This window comes from Macaca fascicularis, chromosome 9 (assembly GCF_037993035.2).
Source record: "Macaca fascicularis isolate 582-1 chromosome 9, T2T-MFA8v1.1".
In the NCBI taxonomy this organism is placed as follows: domain Eukaryota; kingdom Metazoa; phylum Chordata; class Mammalia; order Primates; family Cercopithecidae; genus Macaca; species Macaca fascicularis.
The window spans coordinates 112,213,132-112,232,431 of NC_088383.1; the positions used below are offsets into that span (position 1 = coordinate 112,213,132).

At 42.8% G+C, this 19,300-nt stretch overlaps 1 protein-coding gene and 1 pseudogene across 4 annotated transcripts in view; one reads left to right on the top strand and one right to left on the bottom strand.

Annotated features, from left to right (window-relative positions):
• The window catches only part of NT5C2 (5'-nucleotidase, cytosolic II), a 195,152-nt gene that overhangs the window by 86,643 nt on the left and 89,209 nt on the right, over positions 1-19,300 (bottom strand). The gene's annotated exons all lie outside the window — the stretch shown is intronic.
• On the top strand, positions 170-19,087 carry LOC107130808 (MARCKS-related protein pseudogene; annotated as a pseudogene).

Here is a 19,300-nt window from a genome sequence, read left to right on the forward strand (position 1 = left end):
AAAACTCCAGCTTGCAAACTGCCTAATATAATTACCTATTAAAACACACTGAATACAGTAAATATGCTGAAAATTATACTGACACTTCTCAACAATCTAAAGTTGGAAAAATAATTTCATATGGTAATTTCAATCCAGAAAGATAATTTATACTTCCAAATAATTAAGCATGGCTGCCAGTAATTACTAACTCTAATCCTAGAATCTAGAAAAGGCACTAAAACCACAGCACAGCACAGTTTGTGAAGATACATAATTTTAAGTTGATGTATGTTTTTAAAATATGTGTAGTAGGCAAATTTTAAATTCTGATCAACAGATTCTGATGTGGAGTAGAACAGTAGCAGGCACAGCAAGCAGGTTGGAGTGAGGGTACAGCTTGTTTCCCCATCCCTGTGAGACGCCAGCCCCATCCCTCTGCCTGCCCAGCCAATCCCACTGTACTACCCCAAGGTGTGAGCCTGGGTTGGATACTGGCTACCCCCCAGCAGACCCCCACCATCACGGGCAGCCAGAGCTCCAAGGCTCCTCGGAAGATGTGACCACCAGGGTTGCAGCAGGCACTTCCCCCGCAAAGACCAACAGACAAGACAACGGCCACGTGAAAAGCAATGAAGACTTATCTCCCAAGGGTGAAGGAGTGTTGCCCTCTGTGAACAGAACACATGAGACAGCTGGGGCCACTGGCGAGGCCATTGAGCCAGCATCCCCTATCCAGGGTGCTGAGGCCAAGGGGGAAGTTTCCCCTAGTAAGTTCTCTCTTAAGAAATCTTTCAAATTCAGCAGCCTGCTCTTCCACAAAAATTGGAAGGAAGACGGGGGCGGTTCTTCTGCCTCTCAGCCAGAGGAAATGCAGGAGCAAGGTGCCTGCAGCAACAAGAGCAATGCCCAGCAACGGAAGGCTGTTGCTACCCCTGAGAGCCAGGAGCCCCAAGCCAAGGGGGCAGAGGGTAATGCTGCCTCAGAAGAAGCCCCAGGCTACAGAGACATCCACTCCCTTGGGGCAGAGAGTGGCCCTATACCAGGTAGTGCTGAGTAGAATGAGTAGCTAGGTAGGGGCAGGTGGGTGATCTCTAAGCTGCAAAAACTGTGCTGTCCTTGTGAGGTCATTGCCTGGACCTGGTGCCCTGACTGCCTTCCTGTGCCCAGGAAGGAAGGGGTTATTTGCCTCCTGCCAGCCACATTCCCTTTCCCCCTCTCACTCCCATGGATTCTCCCATCAGCCATCTGGTTTTCCTCTTAAGGTCAGTTGAAGACGGGCCCTGATAGCTTCCTGAGTTAGGTCAGTGATGTAAAATGCTCCTGGCCCTGGCCCTACCTCCTTCCCTGTCCCCACCTCTGCAGAAGACAATTGTTGGTTTTCTTCCTTGATTATTTTCCAAGTAGGTTTTGTTTACCCTACTTCCCAAATCCTGAGCCAGAAGTGTGGTGCTTATACTCCCAAACATTGCATGCCCAGCCTCCTGCCATTGCGTTTTAGTAGTCTCTTGTGCTGTGTCTGGTGGCACCTGGGCTGAAAAGGACACTGCCCCATCTAGGTTTTTGGTTTGTTTTTGAAACAGGGTCGCAGTGGCGTGATCTCTGCTCACTGCATCCCAGGCTCAAGCCATCTTCCCACCTCAGCTTCCCTAGTAGCTGGGACCACAGGCAGAGATGGGGAAAAGGAGGGGGGGGGTCTCTACAAAAGATGTTGCCAGGCCGGTCTCGAACTCCTGGGCTCAAGCAATCTACTCACCTCAACCTCCCAAAGTGCTGTGATTACAGGCGTGAGAGCCACTCCCCAGCCTCCATCTAGGTTTTCATAAATGTCTTAATCATGTGGAAATCTCCAGCTTGTATATCAAATGTGTCTCTTTTTTTGACTTGGTAAGAAAGTATTAGGCTTTGGAGTTGGGGGTAGGTCTGTAATGTGAAACAATTTGTCTTTTCTTCTCCCATTGTTATAAATAACTTAAAATGCCAAACCTCAGATTTTTACTTTTTTTTTTCTAAGCTGCTAAAACCATTCTCTTCCACCTGGTTTTACTGTAACATTTGGAAAAGGAAAAAATGTCACCCCTTTAAAAGATATTTCGATAACATACTAAGTTCAGTCAATGGTGGCACAAATACAAGCAATAAATATTTGATTTCTATTTATTGCATGCTTTTACATTTTTCTGTAATAAATTATTTTCAGCTGGCAATAAAGACTATGAGCAAAAAGAAGGAATAAACTAAAACATTTCATCTAACTAGGATAAACATCTAAAATGAGGTGTGCAGCTTAAGTGTCTTTAACTACTTTAACACCAGGCTATTCTTAGGTTTCACTTCTGTTTTTGAAGTTTTCATCAGTTAAGTAGTTTCAAATAAGGATGAAAAATATCCTCTTAGAGTTAAGAAGTCTATTAACATTTTATAAAAATAGCATTATTTGTGAAAACATCTGGAGCCTAAGATAGTTCCCATCTTGAAAATGCTAACATCATTTATGACATGAAGTCAATATATACCTCCCTTCCTCTCTCCCTTCTTCTGAGACAGGGTCTCACTGTTGCCCAGGCTGGAGTGCAGTGACATGATCATAGCTCACTGTAACCCTGAACTCCTGGGCTCAAGTGATCCTTCCACCTCAGACTCCAGAACAGCTAGAACTACAGGTACTTACCACAACACCCAGCTAATGTTTTTTTTAAATTTGTGTACATACAGGGTCTCATTATGTTGTCCAGGGTAAGTCTTTTTAATATAAATCACCCCTGTGGCTTTAAAAAAAAATAATTTATTCAGGGGAAATTCACATAAAATTGACCACTTTATTTTATTTTTTTTTTTTTGAGACGGAGTCTCGCTCTGTCACCCAGGCTGGAGTGCAGTGGCCGGATCTCAGCTCACTGCAAGCTCCGCCTCCCGGGTTCACGCCATTCTCCTGCCTCAGCCTCCCGAGTAGTTGGGACTACAGGCGCCTGCCACCTCGCCCGGCTAGTTTTTTGTATTTTTTAGTAGAGACGGGGTTTCACCGTGTTAGCCAGGATGGTCTCGATCTCCTGACCTCGTGATCCGCCCGTCTCGGCCTCCCAAAGTGCTGGGATTACAGGCTTGAGCCACCGCGCCCGGCCAAAAACTGACCACTTTAAAGTGAACAAGTTGGTGGCATTTAGTGCAACCACCAACTCCTTTTAGTGTCAAAATACTTCCATGACTCTAAAGTAAAACCCCTTATCCATTACGCACTTTCTCCCCACTATGCCCTCCACCTAGCCCCTGGCAACAACCAATCTAGACTCTGTCTCTGGATTTAACTATTCTGGATATTTCATATAAATGGAATCATACAACATGTGACCTTTTGTGTCTGCCTTCTTTCAGTTAGCATAATATTTTCAAAGCTCATCCATGTAGTATCACATATCACATTTCATTCCTTCTAATGACTGAATAATCCATTGTGCAGGAACAACTGGCTCTCCTTTTGTGGAAAAATGAACTTAATCCACACCTCTCAACACACACAAAATTTAAGACGGATCATAGACCTAAATGTAAAATCTAAAACTATAAAACTTGTACACAGACCAGGCACAGTGGTTCATGCCTATAATCCCATCACTTTGGGAGGCCAAAGTGGGCGGATCACTTGAGCTCAAGAATTTGAAGTCTGGGCAACATGGCGAAAAATTAGTTGGGCATGGTGGTCCGTACCTGTAGTCCCAGCTACTTGGGAGGCTGAGGCAGGAGTATCGCTTGAGCCCAGCAGAGGTTGCAGTGAGGCGGAGGTTGAGGCAGAGCTTGCAGTGAGCCGATTATGCCACTGCACTCCAGCCTCAGTGACAGAGGAAGACCTGTCTCAAAAAAAAAAAAAAAAGCCAGGCACAGTGGCTCATGCCTATAATCCCAGCACTTTGGGAGTCCGAGGCGGGCAGATCACGAGGTCAAGAGATCAAGACCATCTTGGCCATCATGGTGAAACCCCGTCTCCACTAAAAACACAAAAATTAGCTGGGTGTGGTGGCACGCACCCATAATCCCCAGCTACTCAGAAGGCTGAGGCAAGAGAATCACTTGAACCCAGGAGATAGAGGTTGCAGTGAGTTGAGATCGTGCCACTGCACTTCAGCCTAGGGGACAGAGCAAGACTCTGTCTCAAAAAAAAAAAAAAGATAAATAAGGCAAGAAAATAAAGAATGACAATGGTCATACTCTCAGGGGCATCTGAACCAGGGCAACTATCTTGAGTAGGGGCTGGGTAAAATGAAGCTGAGACCTAATGGGCTACATTCCCAGATGATTAAGCATTCTAAGTCACAAGATGAGACAGGAGATCAGCACAAGATACAGATCATAAAGACCTTGTCGATAAAATATCTTACAATAAACAAGCCAGCCAAAACCAACCAAAAGCAAGATGGCAATGAGAGTGACCTCTGCTGTCCTCACTACTACACTCCCACCAGCACCACGACAGTTTACAAAGGCCATGGTTACGTCAGGAAGTTACCCTACATGTTCTAAAAAGGGGAGGCATGAATAATCCACCCTGGTTTAGTATATAATCAAGAAATAAGCATAAAAATGGACAAGCAGCGACTGGCGCAGTGGCTCACGCCTGTAATCCCAGCACTTTGGGAGGCCAAAGCGGGTGATCACCTGAGGTCAGGAGTTCGAGACCAGTCTGACCAACATGGTGAAATCCCGTCTCTACTAAATACAAAAAATTAGCTGGACACGGTGGCCCACACCTGTAATCCCAGCTACTTGGGTGGCTAAGGCAGGAGAATCGCTTTAAACCGGGAGGTGGAGGTTGCAATGAGCCGAGATCACGCCACTACGCTGCAGCCTGGGCAACGAAAGCAAGACTGTCTCAAAAAAAAAAAAAAAAAGGACAAGCAGCAGCCCTTGGGGTTGCTTTGCCTACAGAGTGGTCATTCTTTTATTCCTCTACATTATCTTTTTTCTTTTTCGAGATGGAGTCTCGCTCTGTAGGCCAGGCTGGAGTGCAGTCACGCAATCTTGGCTCAGTGCAACCTCCACCTCCCAGTTTCAAGTGATTCTCCTGCCTCAGCCTTCTGAGTAGCTGGGATTACAGGCACGCGCCACCTTGCCCAGCTAATTTTTGTATTTTTAGTAGAGACGGGGTTTCACCATGTTGGTCAGGCTGGTGTCGAACTCCTGACCTAATGATCTGCCCTTAGCCTCCCAAAGTGCTGGGATTACAGGTGTGAGCGACTGTGCTCAGCCTTCTCTACTTCCTTAATAAACTTGCTTTCACTTTACGGACTCGCCCTAAATTCTTCATTACATCAGATCCAAGAACCCTCTCTTGGGGTCTGGATCAGGACCCCTTTCCTGTAACAATACTGTACGTAGGAAAACCATGGAAGGCCTCTTTGAGGAGATAATATTTGTTCAGAGACCTGCGTAAAGTAAGGGAGTGATATACAAAATAAAGCAAGTTGTATGTACAACAACTGCACATACACAAACAACAACTGCACCCAAATAGCTGGGATTACAGGTGCATGCCACCACGCCCGGCTAATTTTTTGTATTTAGTAACACAGTGGTTTGCACCTATACTCTCAGCTACTTAGGAAGCTGAGGCAGGAGGATCGCTTGAGCCCAGGAGTTCGACGTTGCAGCGAGCTACAATCATACCACTGCACTTCAGCCTGGGTGACAGTGAGACCCAATTTCTAAACAAAAAAATAAAACAAACAATACACCAACCTACCACAGGGTTGGCATATATACATCATATTAATCTGTTCTGCATATTATGGTTTATGTGCATATGCAAAAGATTCAGAATATTTTATTCTCTTAGGAGGTTAAAATATTGTCTCTGCAACCTTGTTTGTATACTTAATTTGTTCTAAGTCCCTCTGCATGGCTGAGAACTTAAAAAACTAAAACAAAATTGCATTTATATATTATCTTTCCATTAGATGTTTTCTCTCTCTCTTGTATTAGGAGGAAAAAGACAAGCTATGGTTTGGGACAAAATATTTGCAAACACACATCTGACAAAAGAACTTGTATCCAGAATATATGAAGGGCTCTCAAAATGCAATAATAAGATAAATAATCCAATTAAAATACAGGCAAAAATTATGCATAGACATTTCATCAAAGAATATATATAAATGGCAAATAGGCACATGAAGTGATGTTTAACATCATTTGTCACTAGGGAGATACAAATTAAAAACACAGTAAGATACCAAAATATGCCTATTTGAATATTTAAAATTAAAGAGACAGACAACATCAAATGTTGAGAATGTAGAGCAACTTGAATTCTACTACACTGCTGGAAAGAAAATAAAAATGGCACAAGCACTCTGGAAAAGTCTGCCATTTATTTAAAACTTACACATATACCTATCATATGTCCCAGGCTTTTTAATTGTAAGTAACTGTCCAAGAGAAATTAAAGCATATATCCATATAAAGACTTGAACACAGGCTTGGGCACAGTGGCTCATGCCTGTAATCCCAATACTTTGAAAGGCCAAGATGGGCGGATTGCTTGAACCCAGGAGTTCAAGAGCAGCCTGGGCAACATGGCAAAATGCAGTCTTCACAAAAATTGAAAAATTAGCTGGGCATGGTGGCACATGCTTATGGTCCCAGCTACTTGGGAGGATCACATGAGCCCAAGAGGTTGAGGCTACAGTGAGCCAAGATCGTCTCGTGCCATTGCACTCCAGCCTGGGCGACAGAGATCCTATCTTTAAAAAAAAAAATTTTTTTTAAACTTATACACAAATGTTCACAACAGCTTTGTGATGTCCAGAAACTACAAACAACCCAAACGTTATCAACAAGTGAATGGATAAAAATACTTATGGTACATCTGTACAATGTAATACTACTACGCAGTACAAAGGAATAAAGTATTTACATGCAAAACATTAAAAAAATTCATAATAATTACACTGAGTGAAAGACAAAGAGTACATAGTGTATGATTCCATATATATAAAATCCTAGAAAATGCACACTAATCTGACAGAACGCAGATCAGTGGCTCCCTGGGGTAGGGAGGTCAAGTAGGGAGAGGAGGAGGTATTACAAAGGAGCCCAGGAAAACTTTTGGGGAGAAGCGGTGATACGTTCAATATCTTCATTATGGTGATGGTTTCATGGGTACATATATATATGTCAAAACTTATTATATACTCTATGTGCAACTTATTGTATACCAATTATGCCACAATAAGACTGTTTTTCAGCCAGTGGCAGTGGCTCACACTTGTAATCCCAGAACTCTGGGAGACCGAGGTGAGTGGATCACCTGATGTCAGGAGATCACATCACTGTACTCCAGCCTGGACAGCAGAGCAAGACTCTGTCTCGAAAAGAAAAAAATTTTTTTCACAGGCAAAACATGCACAGTCCCCTTCACCACTACCATCACCCTCCCCCAAAGAAAGGAAAACAGCTGCTCCAACAGCTTTAGGCAACTGCTGAAAACAGGAAGCAAAGAGCAACTGAAACTGTAGGGTAAGCCTGGTTAGCAATGTGCACTGAATATTCTTTCCCTCAAAATGGTATGCCAATAAAATGCTGACAGCCGCATGTAGTAAGACCACTATCTTTAAACTACAATGAAAGGAAATTTTGTCCCTCCCATAATTACCTTCTCATTACTTAACATAATGTTAAGAAAATTTCAAGAATTATGATGTAGTACAGTAACATTCTTCATGCCATGCCCAAATTGATAAAAGTATATAAATAGCAGTCAAGGCCGGGCGTGGTGGCTCAAGCCGGAAATCCTAGCACTTTGGGAGGCCAAGGTGGGTGGATCATTTGAGGTCAGGAGTTCGAGACAAGCCTGGCCAACATGATGAAACTCTGACTCTAGTAAAAATGGAAAAAAATTAGCCAGGCATGCTGGCATATCTCTGTAGTCCCAGCTACTCGGGAGGCTGAGGCAGGAGAATTGCTTGAACCTGGGAGGCGGAGGTTGCAGTGAGCTGAGATTGTGCCACTGCACTCCAGCCTGGGCAACAGAGCAACACTCCATCTCAAAAAAAAAAAAAAAAAAAAAAAAGCAATCAGCACTTCTTTTCATGACAATTCTGCATTAAGACAAAATGCCATACTGCTAGAGTTATACATTGGCAAACACTCTTTAAAAAGTCATTTTACATGGCCGGGCACAGTGGCTCAAGCCTGTAATCCCAGCACTTTGGGAGGCCGAGACGGGCGGATCACAAGGTCAGGAGATCGAGACCATCCTGGCTAACATGGTGAAACCCCGTCTCTACTAAAAAATACAAAAAACTAGCTGGGCGAGGTGGCCGGCGCCTGTAGTCCCAGCTACCCGGGAGGCTAAGGCAGGAGAATGGCGTAAACCCGGGAGGCGGAGCTTGCAGTGAGCTGAGATCCAGCCACTGCATTGAGCCTGGGCTGACAGAGTGAGACTCCGTCTCAAAAAAAAAAAAAAAAAAAAAAAAGTCATTTTACACGTCTATTTCAAGTTAGGTGAGTAATTCATTTGGAATAAAGTAAGAAGCACTTTAACAATATGTAGAGCAGGTCTATCAGGCGAAGTGTTTAACACATGGCAGTTTGAATCAAATACTCATTTTTCAATGGAAAAAGTATGTCAACGTAGATAATAGGGTAATAACAGCAGTATGAATAATCACTAGTTTCTACTTCACTGAAATTTTAATTTTGTATTTAAAATACAAAACTTGGGTGGTTCACACCTGTAATCCCAACACTTTGGGAGGCCGAGGTAGGTGGATCACCTGAGGTCAGGAGTTCGAGACCAGCTGGCCAACAAGATGAAACCCTATCTCTACTAAAAATACAAAAATTAGCCAAACATGCTGGCAGGCACTCTTAATCCCAGCAACTTGGGAGGTTGAGGCAGGAGAATCACTTGAACCTGGGAGGCAGAGCTTGCAGTGAGCCAAGATCACGCCACTGTACTCCAGCCTGGATGACAGAGCAAAACTCCATCTCAAAAAAAAAAAAATACAAAACTTGGCATTTGTAAGTTTTATAATCAACCCATTCACTCTCATTCTAAGAACACTGCCCTAAAACTTAAATGGAAAGGATAATTTTAAATAATTTCTTCAAATTTTCTCACCAGCCTGAAACTTATTTTGGTCTCTAAATACAAAAACTTTCATTGCATATTACTTACATTAAAGCAGTTTCTGGAAAAAGAAAAGTTAAAGCTATATCCTCCACTTGTATGCCTCATATTGTACTGAACAGCCACATTTTATTCAGTCTTTGATAACCCCAATCCTTGGCAGATGAGCGAGTAAAATCAATAAATTATAGTAGTTAGCCACTTGGTTTTATTGTTATATTGTGATTAAGGGTCCTCTCTGTAACACAGCCACAAACCAACTTACTGACAAATACATCCCCTTAAAAACACAGAAAGTCAGATGCAAGTTTACTTTATCTACCAGTACTGCTGAAAAACTAAATCCTCATATTTGTAGTTAACAGTGTCACCTATAACTCAAAGAACAGCACTGTGAAATAAGCTATAGCTTTTTAAAGTATTTTGTAAACTTTAATCCTTATCATCACAAAACACATGAAAGGAGATACATATATGTATATATACACACACGTATATAAAATACTTTAAGTGGGGGTGGGAGGTGGGTGAGGGATGAGAAATTACCTAATGAGTACAATGTACACTACTCAGGTGATGGTTACACTAAAAAGCCATACCACCGCTAAGCTATATATCCAAAACTGTATCCCCTAAATCTATAAAAATTACAAAATAAAATAGTTTAAGATGAAAAAATGCCTATTTTTCCAGAAGACTCCTTAAAACTGTTGCATTTAAATTATGTTAAATGTTTCACTACCTCTCATCATCTTTTAAACAGTTCATGATAAGTTTTTTTTTGTTTTTTTTTTTTTAAGTTTCTTTGAGACAGGAGTTTCACTCTTGTTGCCCAGGTGGAGTGCAATGATGCAATCTTGGCTCACTGCAACCTCCGCCTCCCGGATTCAAGCGATTCTCCTGCCTCAGCCTCCCAAGTCGCTGGGATTACAGGCATGCACCACCACACCCAGCTAATTTTGTATTTTTAGGACAGATGGGATTTCACCGTGTTGGTCAGGCTGGTCTCAAACTCCTGACCTCAAATGATCCACCTGCCTCCCAAAGTGCTGAAATTACAGGCATGAGTCACTGAGCCTAGCCTATAAACAAGTTTTTTTGTTTGCTTTTCATTTCATTATTTTCATTCAGAGTTCTTTATGTCATTTGTCCCAAATTGCACTACACATTCCTGTCAAAGGCCAACACTCATAGTTCACACACCAAAGTGATGCCGACGGATAACAAACTCCAACTAATAATATCGCACTTACCCACACACATCACTCACTCTCCTCTTACCCTACTTTACTTGTTTTTTGCACGTAATACTTACATTTGACAGTTTGCATTCTGTCAATCTCTCCAAAATATAAGCTCCATAAGGCAGAGGAATGTTTTATTTGCTGCTCTATCCCCAGCATCTCGCAGGGTAGACTTAACAGACAAATAAATGAACCACTAAACCCCTATACATGGAGTCCTTTGGTTTTCAGAAGCCTATTTTTGTGTAAGCCTGAAAATGCAAGAATAACTGCACAAGTCCTTGCTCTAAATGAATATTCGTGAAATCTTACTCTTGATTCACAAATACATAAGATCTTGGCTTGATTAACATAATATTTTGCTAACATTTCAACATCAGGCCTTGGAACAAAAGCTTCCTTGTTCTCTGAAGGAAAAAATAACAAAGTTGAGAAGAGATCTTGTCCAGTGAGAAATGCAGTACCTGTTGCCTTGACAATTTGTTTTTCTTCTTCAAGCAGCTACATGCTCCTATCTGTAGTCTGAAATTGTAACTAGAAACTACAAATTTATTTCATCTGTTCCTAAAGTTTTAAAAAACATACAAAAAAGACTGGAATTTTGCTATGTTCTCATCAACATTCTATTGCTACTATCCTGCCATATCACATAGACTGCTATATATTTGTTCTACATCAACACATTAAGGTTGCTTCTAACCGAATGTTTTGAATACCAGACCTTCAACAATAACATGGTTATTGACACAAAGGAACAAGAGAGCATGTAAGGAAAACATTTTAAAATATTGAGCTATTTCTTCAAAACATTGCCATAATTAACTGAGGTCTTCAAAAGCATACAGGTATAAACAAGTTGCACAATTTTTACATTCAGACCATATATAATTTTGCACCTTTAGTAATGATTCCTGAATACTCCTTAAAAAAAAAAAAAAAAAAATAGGGCAAGGTACAGTGGCTCACACCTATCATCCCACCACTCTGGGAGGCCAAGCCAGGCGGATCTCTTGAGCTTATGAGTTCGAGACCAGCCTAGGCAACATGGCAAAACCCCCATCTCTATAAAAACATGCAAAAATTAGACAGGCATAGTGATGGGTGCCTGTAGACCCAGCTACTCGGGAGGCTGAGGTAGGAAGATTGCTTGAGCCGGGAAGGCAGAGGTTGTGTGAGCCAAAATCGCATCACTGCACACTCCAGCCTGGACAACAGACAAAGACTCTGTCTCAAAAAGAAAAAAAAAAGGGCAGGCAAAAAACTGCTTTATTTCAAAAAAGAACTCATTCTCTTACCAATGAACTCCTGCTCACCATTCAACTTTGGTTCAGCTTTTTTTTTTTTCCTCTTACAAAATAATTTAAAAAGATAAAATCGGAAAGGCATAAATAACCAGACCACAGTATTTCTACCTTTTAATAAATAAATTCGCACTCAAGGTTTAGTCCACCTATTTGGTTAAAATTCAGAGATATGCATGAGTTCAATGCCTTAATAACGCTAACATGATAACAGCCAACATTTATTGAGTACTTACTATTTTTCATGTATGATTCTAAGCAGTACAGTACGTATTTTAACTCATTGACTTTTCAAAACAACCCTATATGTTAGGTACTATTATTCTCATTTTACGAAGAAGTAAACAGGAAAGAGAAGTTAGAAAATTTGAAGTCACAGAATTATACTGTGGTTAAGAGTACAGATTCTCGGCCGGGCACGGTGGCTCAAGCCTGTAATCCCAGCACTTTGGGAGGCCGAGACAGGCGGATCACGAGGTCAGGAGATCGAGACCATCCTGGCTAACGCGGTGAAACCCCGTCCCTACTAAAAAATACAAAAACAAAAACTAGCCAGGCGAGGTGGCGGGCACCTGTAGTCCCAGCTACTCGGGAGGCTGAGGCAGGAGAATGGCGTAAACCCGGAAGGCGGAGCTTGCAGTGAGCTGAGATCCGGCCACTGCACTCCAGCCCGGGAGACACAGAAAGACTCCGTCTCAAAAAAAAAAAAGAGTACAGATTCTGGAGCCACACTGCCTGGGTTCAAAACCTGGCTCTAACACCAACTAGTTCTATGACTAAGCAAATTATAAGCACTACAGTTCTTCCGTTGCAAAACAATAGTTGGAACAAGAATGCAAGATGCTAAGAACAGAGGCTGAGACATGGAAATTGGTCAATAAACTGTTTACAATGCTTGAGTGCAAGATGTTTGAATACTGGAGGCCTCAGCACAATACAGTACTTTATGTTTGGAGGAATGAGTAATAGGCCTCTACTTTTGGAGTCAAAATCTCAGAGTGTCCACTACGTATCAGAGGCTGTAGCAATTTCACACATTTATCACGTCAATTAAAGTATCCTAAATCTAAGGACAGCTATAGCTACAGGTTTGTTTCCTTTCTTCCTGGAAGCTTTCAGACCTACAGAGTATTATTTCAAGATTTATTTCACCAAACCTACTTCAAAAGTAAACGAGTAATTCAAGGCTTAAAAAAATGGCATTGGCCAGGCGTGGCAGCTCACGTCTGTAATCCCAGCACTTTGGGAGGCTGAGGTGGGCGGATCACGAGGTCAGGAGATCGAGACCACCCTGGTTAACACAGTGAAACCCCATCTCCACTAAAAATACAAAAAATTAGCCGGGCGTGGTGGCAGGCGCCTGCAGTACCAGCTACTTGGGAGGCTGAGGCAGAAGCATGGCGTGAACCCGTGAAGCGGTGTTTGCAGCAAGCCGAGATCATGCCACTGCACTCCAACCTGGGTGACACAGCAAGACTCCATCTCAAAAAAAAAAAAAAAAGGCATTTACTGGCCGGGTGCAGTGGCTCATACCTGTAATCCCAGCACTCTGGGAGGCCGAGGCGGGCGGACAACGAGGTCAGGAGATCAAGACCATCCTGGCTAACACTGTGAAACCCCGTCTCTACTAAAAATACAAAAAAATAGCCAGGTGTGGTGGCACACACCTGTAATCCCAGCTACTAGGGAGGCTGAGGCAGGGGAATAGCTTGAACCCAGGAGATGGAGGTTGCAGTGAGCTGAGATGGCACCACTGCACTCCAGCCTGGGTGACAGAGCAAGACTCCATCTCAAAAAAAAAAAAAAAAAAAAAGGCATTTACTGACTTCAGATTTGTGAAAGACTCTAATGTTAGGCCAGGCGCGATGGTTCATGCCTGTAATCCCAACACTTTGGGAGGCTGAGGTGGGCGGATCACCTGAGGTAACGAGTTCAAGACCAGCCTGGCCAACATGGCAAAACCCATCTCTACTAAAAATACAAAAATTAGCTAGGCATGGTGGTACATACCTGTAATCCCAGCTACCAGGGAGGCTGAGGCAGGAGAATCGCTTGAACCCAGCAGGCGGAAGTTGCAGTGCGCTGAGATTGCAAATCTGCACTCCAGCTTGGGCAACACAGAGACTCCATCTTAAAAAAATTAAAAAGGCCAGGTGTGGTGGCTTACATCTGTAATCTCAGCACTTTGGGAGGCCGAGGCAGGTGGATCACAAGGTCAGGAGTTCAAGAGCAGCCTGGCCAAGATGGTGAAACCCCATCTCTACTAAAAATACAAAAAAAAAAAAATTAGCCGGGTGTGGTGGTGGGCACCTGTAACGCCAGCTACTCAGGAGGCTGAGGCAGAGAATTGCTTGAACCCGGGAGGCAGAGGTTGCAGTGAGCTGAGACTGCGCTACTGCACTTCAGCCTGGGTAACAAAGTGAGAACCCATCTAAAAAAAAAAAAAGAAGTTCTAATGTTTACTCTCCAAGCCACAGCTTGGTCTTATTTACACAGCATGATACTGGTTAAATGCTTATTAAAATAACTTAAAATTCTGACAATTTTGATGCAGAATGTTTGAGCTATTTCAATCTGCACACTATTATTCTAGCTGGTTTACTTAGCAGCTCTGAAACAAACTAGATAGAGATACGCAAATGCCTAACTAGATTCTAACATGACTGCTTTAAAAAGTGTACAAAATATTTTTCAAGGATAGTCAAATACATGTACTACTCATCTTTAAAGGCAAATGAGACAAAATAGTGTAGAAAAACAGAAATCTGTAAAATATTTACACTAAAATGAATTCAAAAATTTCATTTTCTACAATATTCTGACCCAAAATCATAGCGTAACAAAAGCATGTCCTGTCCTTATGAATTTATAGAGGATAATTTTATGACAGACACAATGGTAGAAAAAGAACATGGAACACTAAATGATCATATTAAAGATAAACTAGGGCGGGTGCAGTGGCTCATGCCTGTAATCCCAACACTTTGGGAGGCCAAGGCAGGTGGATCATGAGGTCAGGAGTTCAAGACCAGCCTGGCCAACGTACCGAAACCCCATCTCCACTAAAAATACAAAAAAATTAGCCAGGCGTGGTGGCGGGCGCCTGTAATCCCAGCTACTTAGGAGCTGAAGCAGGAGAATCGCTTGAACCCAAGAGGCAGAGTGAGCGGAGATCGTGCCATTGCACTCCAGCCCGGGCGACAGTGCGAGATTCCAAATCAAAATAAATAAAAATGAAGATAAACTGAGCAGAAAAATAAACACTGTCAATAAACCTAAATGTGAAAAAGCAAAACCATACAATTAATAGAATAATACAGAGATGAACAGCCTTATGGATCAAAGGTAGGGAAGGCTTTCTTGCATAAAAGACAAAAAAGGCAAACCATTTTGGGATTCACTTTCCCCATCTGTCAAATGAAGGCACTGAACTTGGAAGACTCTAAAGTTTCCTTCCAGATGTAGAAATAGATTTATGGGTCCAGATTCTGTAGAGGTCACAGTGTTTTTTACAATTTTTTACAATCAGTTACCCACATTTATAAATCAGAAAATTCTGTATAACATATTTGGGCTGGGCGCAGTGGCTTATGCCTATAATCCCAGCACTTTGGGAGGCCAAGCTGGGCAGATCACCTGAGGTCAGGAGTTCGAAACCAGCCTGGCCAACATGGTAAAACCCCATCTGTACTGGAAATACAGAACTTAGCCAGCCGTAGAGGTGCATGCCTGTATTCCCAGCATGCCTGTAGTACTCAGGAAGCAGAGGCAGAAGAATTGCTTGAACCTGGGAGGTAGAGGTTGCAGTAAGCTGAGATCAAGCCAGCCTGGGCGACAAAGTGAGACTCCGTCTCAGGAAAAAAAAAAGAGTGTGAGATGAAAGAGCCTGCTTGTAGTATCTGCTTGGAAAGAAAAGACTGAAATCTGATGCCTGAAATTTAACGGCTTAAAAAAAAAAAATCAGCAAGCTTGTTGAGTATTAGCACGTTTTCGTTACAGATGCCCAGTGGGATATGTATTTTATAGGCTCCTTGGTTTAATGGGGTTTCTTTAATGCTTTATTTTAGGTTCGTCTTAAAATACTGTGAAATATTTCAAACATACAGAAAATAATATAATGATCATTTGATATGTCTACTACGCACCTTCTTTATCAAATTTTAACATTTAAAATTAAGGGCCGGGCACGGTGGCTCACGCCTATAATCCCAACACTTTGGGAGGCCAAGGCGGGCGGATCATGAGGTCAAGAGATTGAGACCATCCTGGCTAACATGGTGAAACCCCATTTCTACTTAAAAAACAAGTTAGCTGGGCGTGGTGGCATACGCCTGTAGTCCCAGCTACTCGGGAGGTTGAGGCAGCAGAATCGCTTGAACCTGGAAGGCGGAGGTTGCAGTGAGCCAAAATCGTGCCACTGCACTCCAGCCTGGCAACAGAGCAAGACTCCATCTCAAACAAAACAAAACAAAACAAAACAAAGGTTAAGACTGCCATAATTTTTTTAACTTTTTTCTTTTTTTCTTTTACTGTTTACCGCTTTTTTTTTTTTTTTTTTTTTTTTTTTAAAGACACTCGGAGGCTTGCCCAGGCTGAAGAGCAGTGGCAGATCTAGGCTCACTGCAACCTCTAACTCCCAGGTTCAAGCGGTTCTCATGTCTCAGCCTCCCGAATAGCTGAGACTACAGGCACGCGCCACCACGCCCAGCTAATTTTTTATATTTTTAGTAGAGACAGGGTTTCACCATGTTGGCTAGGCTGGTCTCAAACTCCTGACCTCAGGTGATCCACCTGCCTCGACCTCCCAAAGTGCCGACAGGCGTGAGCCATCACACCAGGTCAGTTTACTGCATTAATTTTGTGGCTTTCCTTTTTTTTTTTTTGAGACGGAGTTTCACTCTTGTCGCCCAGGTTGGAGTGTAGTGGCATAATCTCGGCTCACTGCAACCCCCACCTCCTGGGTTCAAGCAATTCTTCTGCCTCAGCCTCCCGAGTAGCTGGGAGTACAGGCATGCGCTGCCATGCCTGATTAATTTTCGTATTTTTAGTAGAGACAGGGTTTCACCATGTTGGCCAGGCTGGTCTCGAACTCCTGACCTCAAGTGGTCATTCACTCTGCTCTAATTGCAAAGAATCCATGTAGCATACTTGTAAACTGCTTCCCGGAATTTCTCTTTCCAGCTTTATCTCAGACTACTGCTCTACCAAACCCTTTTAGTGAGAACAATCTATTAATCATACCCTCAATACATCCACTTCAGCATCTTCTCCCTACTCTGAAGTGTTACTTTCTGTTTTTCCTGATCCCATCAAGCTACATTAATATTCCTTCACTCTGAGCAAAAAAAATCTAACATTTATAAAGAACTTAATGTGTGCCAGTATCACTTCAATTGAATTATTCTATTTAATCCACATAACCCTGTAAAATTTGTTCTACTTTTCCCTTCTCAAGGTGAGAGAAACTGAGTGAGCTTGTCTAAGGTTAACTGAGTTCCCCGAGGTTGCATGATGTTAAGTAGCAAGCCAGACTACAAAATCCAGGCCCTTAAATAAATGCAATGTCTCCTGGCTGAAAGTATGACTGTCTTTACTGCTCACATGTCACTCAACATACGCCTTGTGATAGTTAGCATTTTGTGTTAGATGTCTAAAAACCTCAAAATATTACATTTATTCAACAAAAATTTACTAAGAGCCTTTGTGCCAGGCATTGTTGACTACTGGGGCACATTAGAGAGCACCTACAAATGAAGAGTAGATGAATTCTCTAGATACATGGACATCCCAGAAATATTGGTAAGTGCAAAATCCCAAATACTACATACGCAGCAACTGTAACTAGATAAAAACCCTTATCTACGTAAGTACTTTAAAAGAGCATAGTCGTGACATGATAAAGTTGTGGGTTTTTGTTTTGGGGGTTTTGTTGTTGTTTACTATTTCATTGAATTAAAGCTTTTGGTAAGAGAATTAAGCAACAGGGCCGGACACAGTGGCTCACGCCTGTAATCCCAGCGCTTGGGAGGCCAAGGCAGGTGGGATCCCCGGAGGCCAGGAGTTCGAGACCAGCTTGACCAACTTGGAGAAACCCCATCTCTACTGAAAATTCAAAATTAGCCAAGTGTGGGGACGCATGCCTGTAATCCCAGCTACTTGGGAGGTTGAGGCAGGAGAATTGCTTGAACCCGGGAGGCGGAGGTTGCGATGAGCCAAGATTGCGCCATTGCACTCCAGCCTGGCCAACAAGAGCAAAACCCCGTCTCGGGGGGAAAAAAAAAAAAGAGAGAGAGAGAAAATTAAGCAATAAAAATACTTAAAACCTGTGTTTTATGTATTCCTCTTTCCCCATAAAACAGCAGAAATAGCCTAGAGAAAGATTAATGAGCACCTCTCTGCATAACATTCTATTGTAATCTGGCTTTCTTTAGGAAGACATGATGTCTTCTGGTTAAGGGTGGCAGGTACTATAAGAGAATACTATCTATATAAATCTTCTTACAAACTTCTGGAAACTTGTAGCCGATTGTAAATTTTCATACAATGGCATAAAACCTTTGAACTGAAAGGAATCCTGCAGAACATCTCCTTCAGCGCCCCACCCCACCCCCGCCCCCTCCACCACCTTATTTCACAGATTTGTTGGTTACTAAACCCTAAAACCTTAATTCTGGGTCAATGAGAGTAATGCAGCTACCTATACTGCTGAAATGTAGTGGTTTATACTGCAATGGAAATGCACTTCAGAAATAAAGTCTGTGTATGCTAGTACCAACCCTGCATGTGGAGTTTTTATTTTAATTACTAACCAGCTATGTTTTCTTGAACTTAATCCTCTTTTTTTTTCACTCTCAGCTCACATCTATTTTTTTCTCTTTTCGAACTTAACCCTTTCAGGCCTGGATGTCTTCATTTGGATAAATTCTAACCGTTGTTGAAAAGCCACGTGGTAAATATTTTTGAAACCTAAAGCCTTCTCTACACAATAACACTAAGTTTTCATGGTAAATGACACAGTTTCAATATTCTCCCTTTCACATTAGGCAGCAGTTTGCATCCGTTGCTCTAAGAGGCGAAATGAACAGTCCACAGACACTGGGAACTAAGTACAGTTCAATCCTGAAGAACTCATCGGCCCCTGGATCGGCGCGCACACGCCCCCCTGTAATGATGACGAGTCATTTCGGGGCGCTGTACTTCAGAGCATGACGCCCCTCAAACATCAAGGCCCTAAAGGTGAAGGCCCAGGAAAATGTCGATTGGGACAGCAGCCTCTACCTGCTGCTTTTAGAAGCTGTGGCCTGCCGAAGTCAAACCCCCAAAACGTTCTTCTTACAACTAAGGGTTCAGGCCTCAAATCGGCATCTCGCCCTCTCCGGTTTCAGGGACCCCGAAAAAAGGAGAGGAATAGGCCGCCACTGAACGGCTCAGCCCCCTGACCAGGAGCTGTCCGGATGTTTTTTGTGGCGCCTTGCAATTCGCTGCGACCTTTCCAGGAAGTGCTGCACACGGGCGTGTGGCAAGCGAGCTGGCCGTTTCTCGCGGTCCTGCTAAAATGCTGTCAACCTGGCGCTCCACCACAGAGGCCCGCTGGCTTCTCGGGAGGCGACCGAGGGAGCTCAAGGGGCGGGGAGGCTGTTACGAGGAGCGAA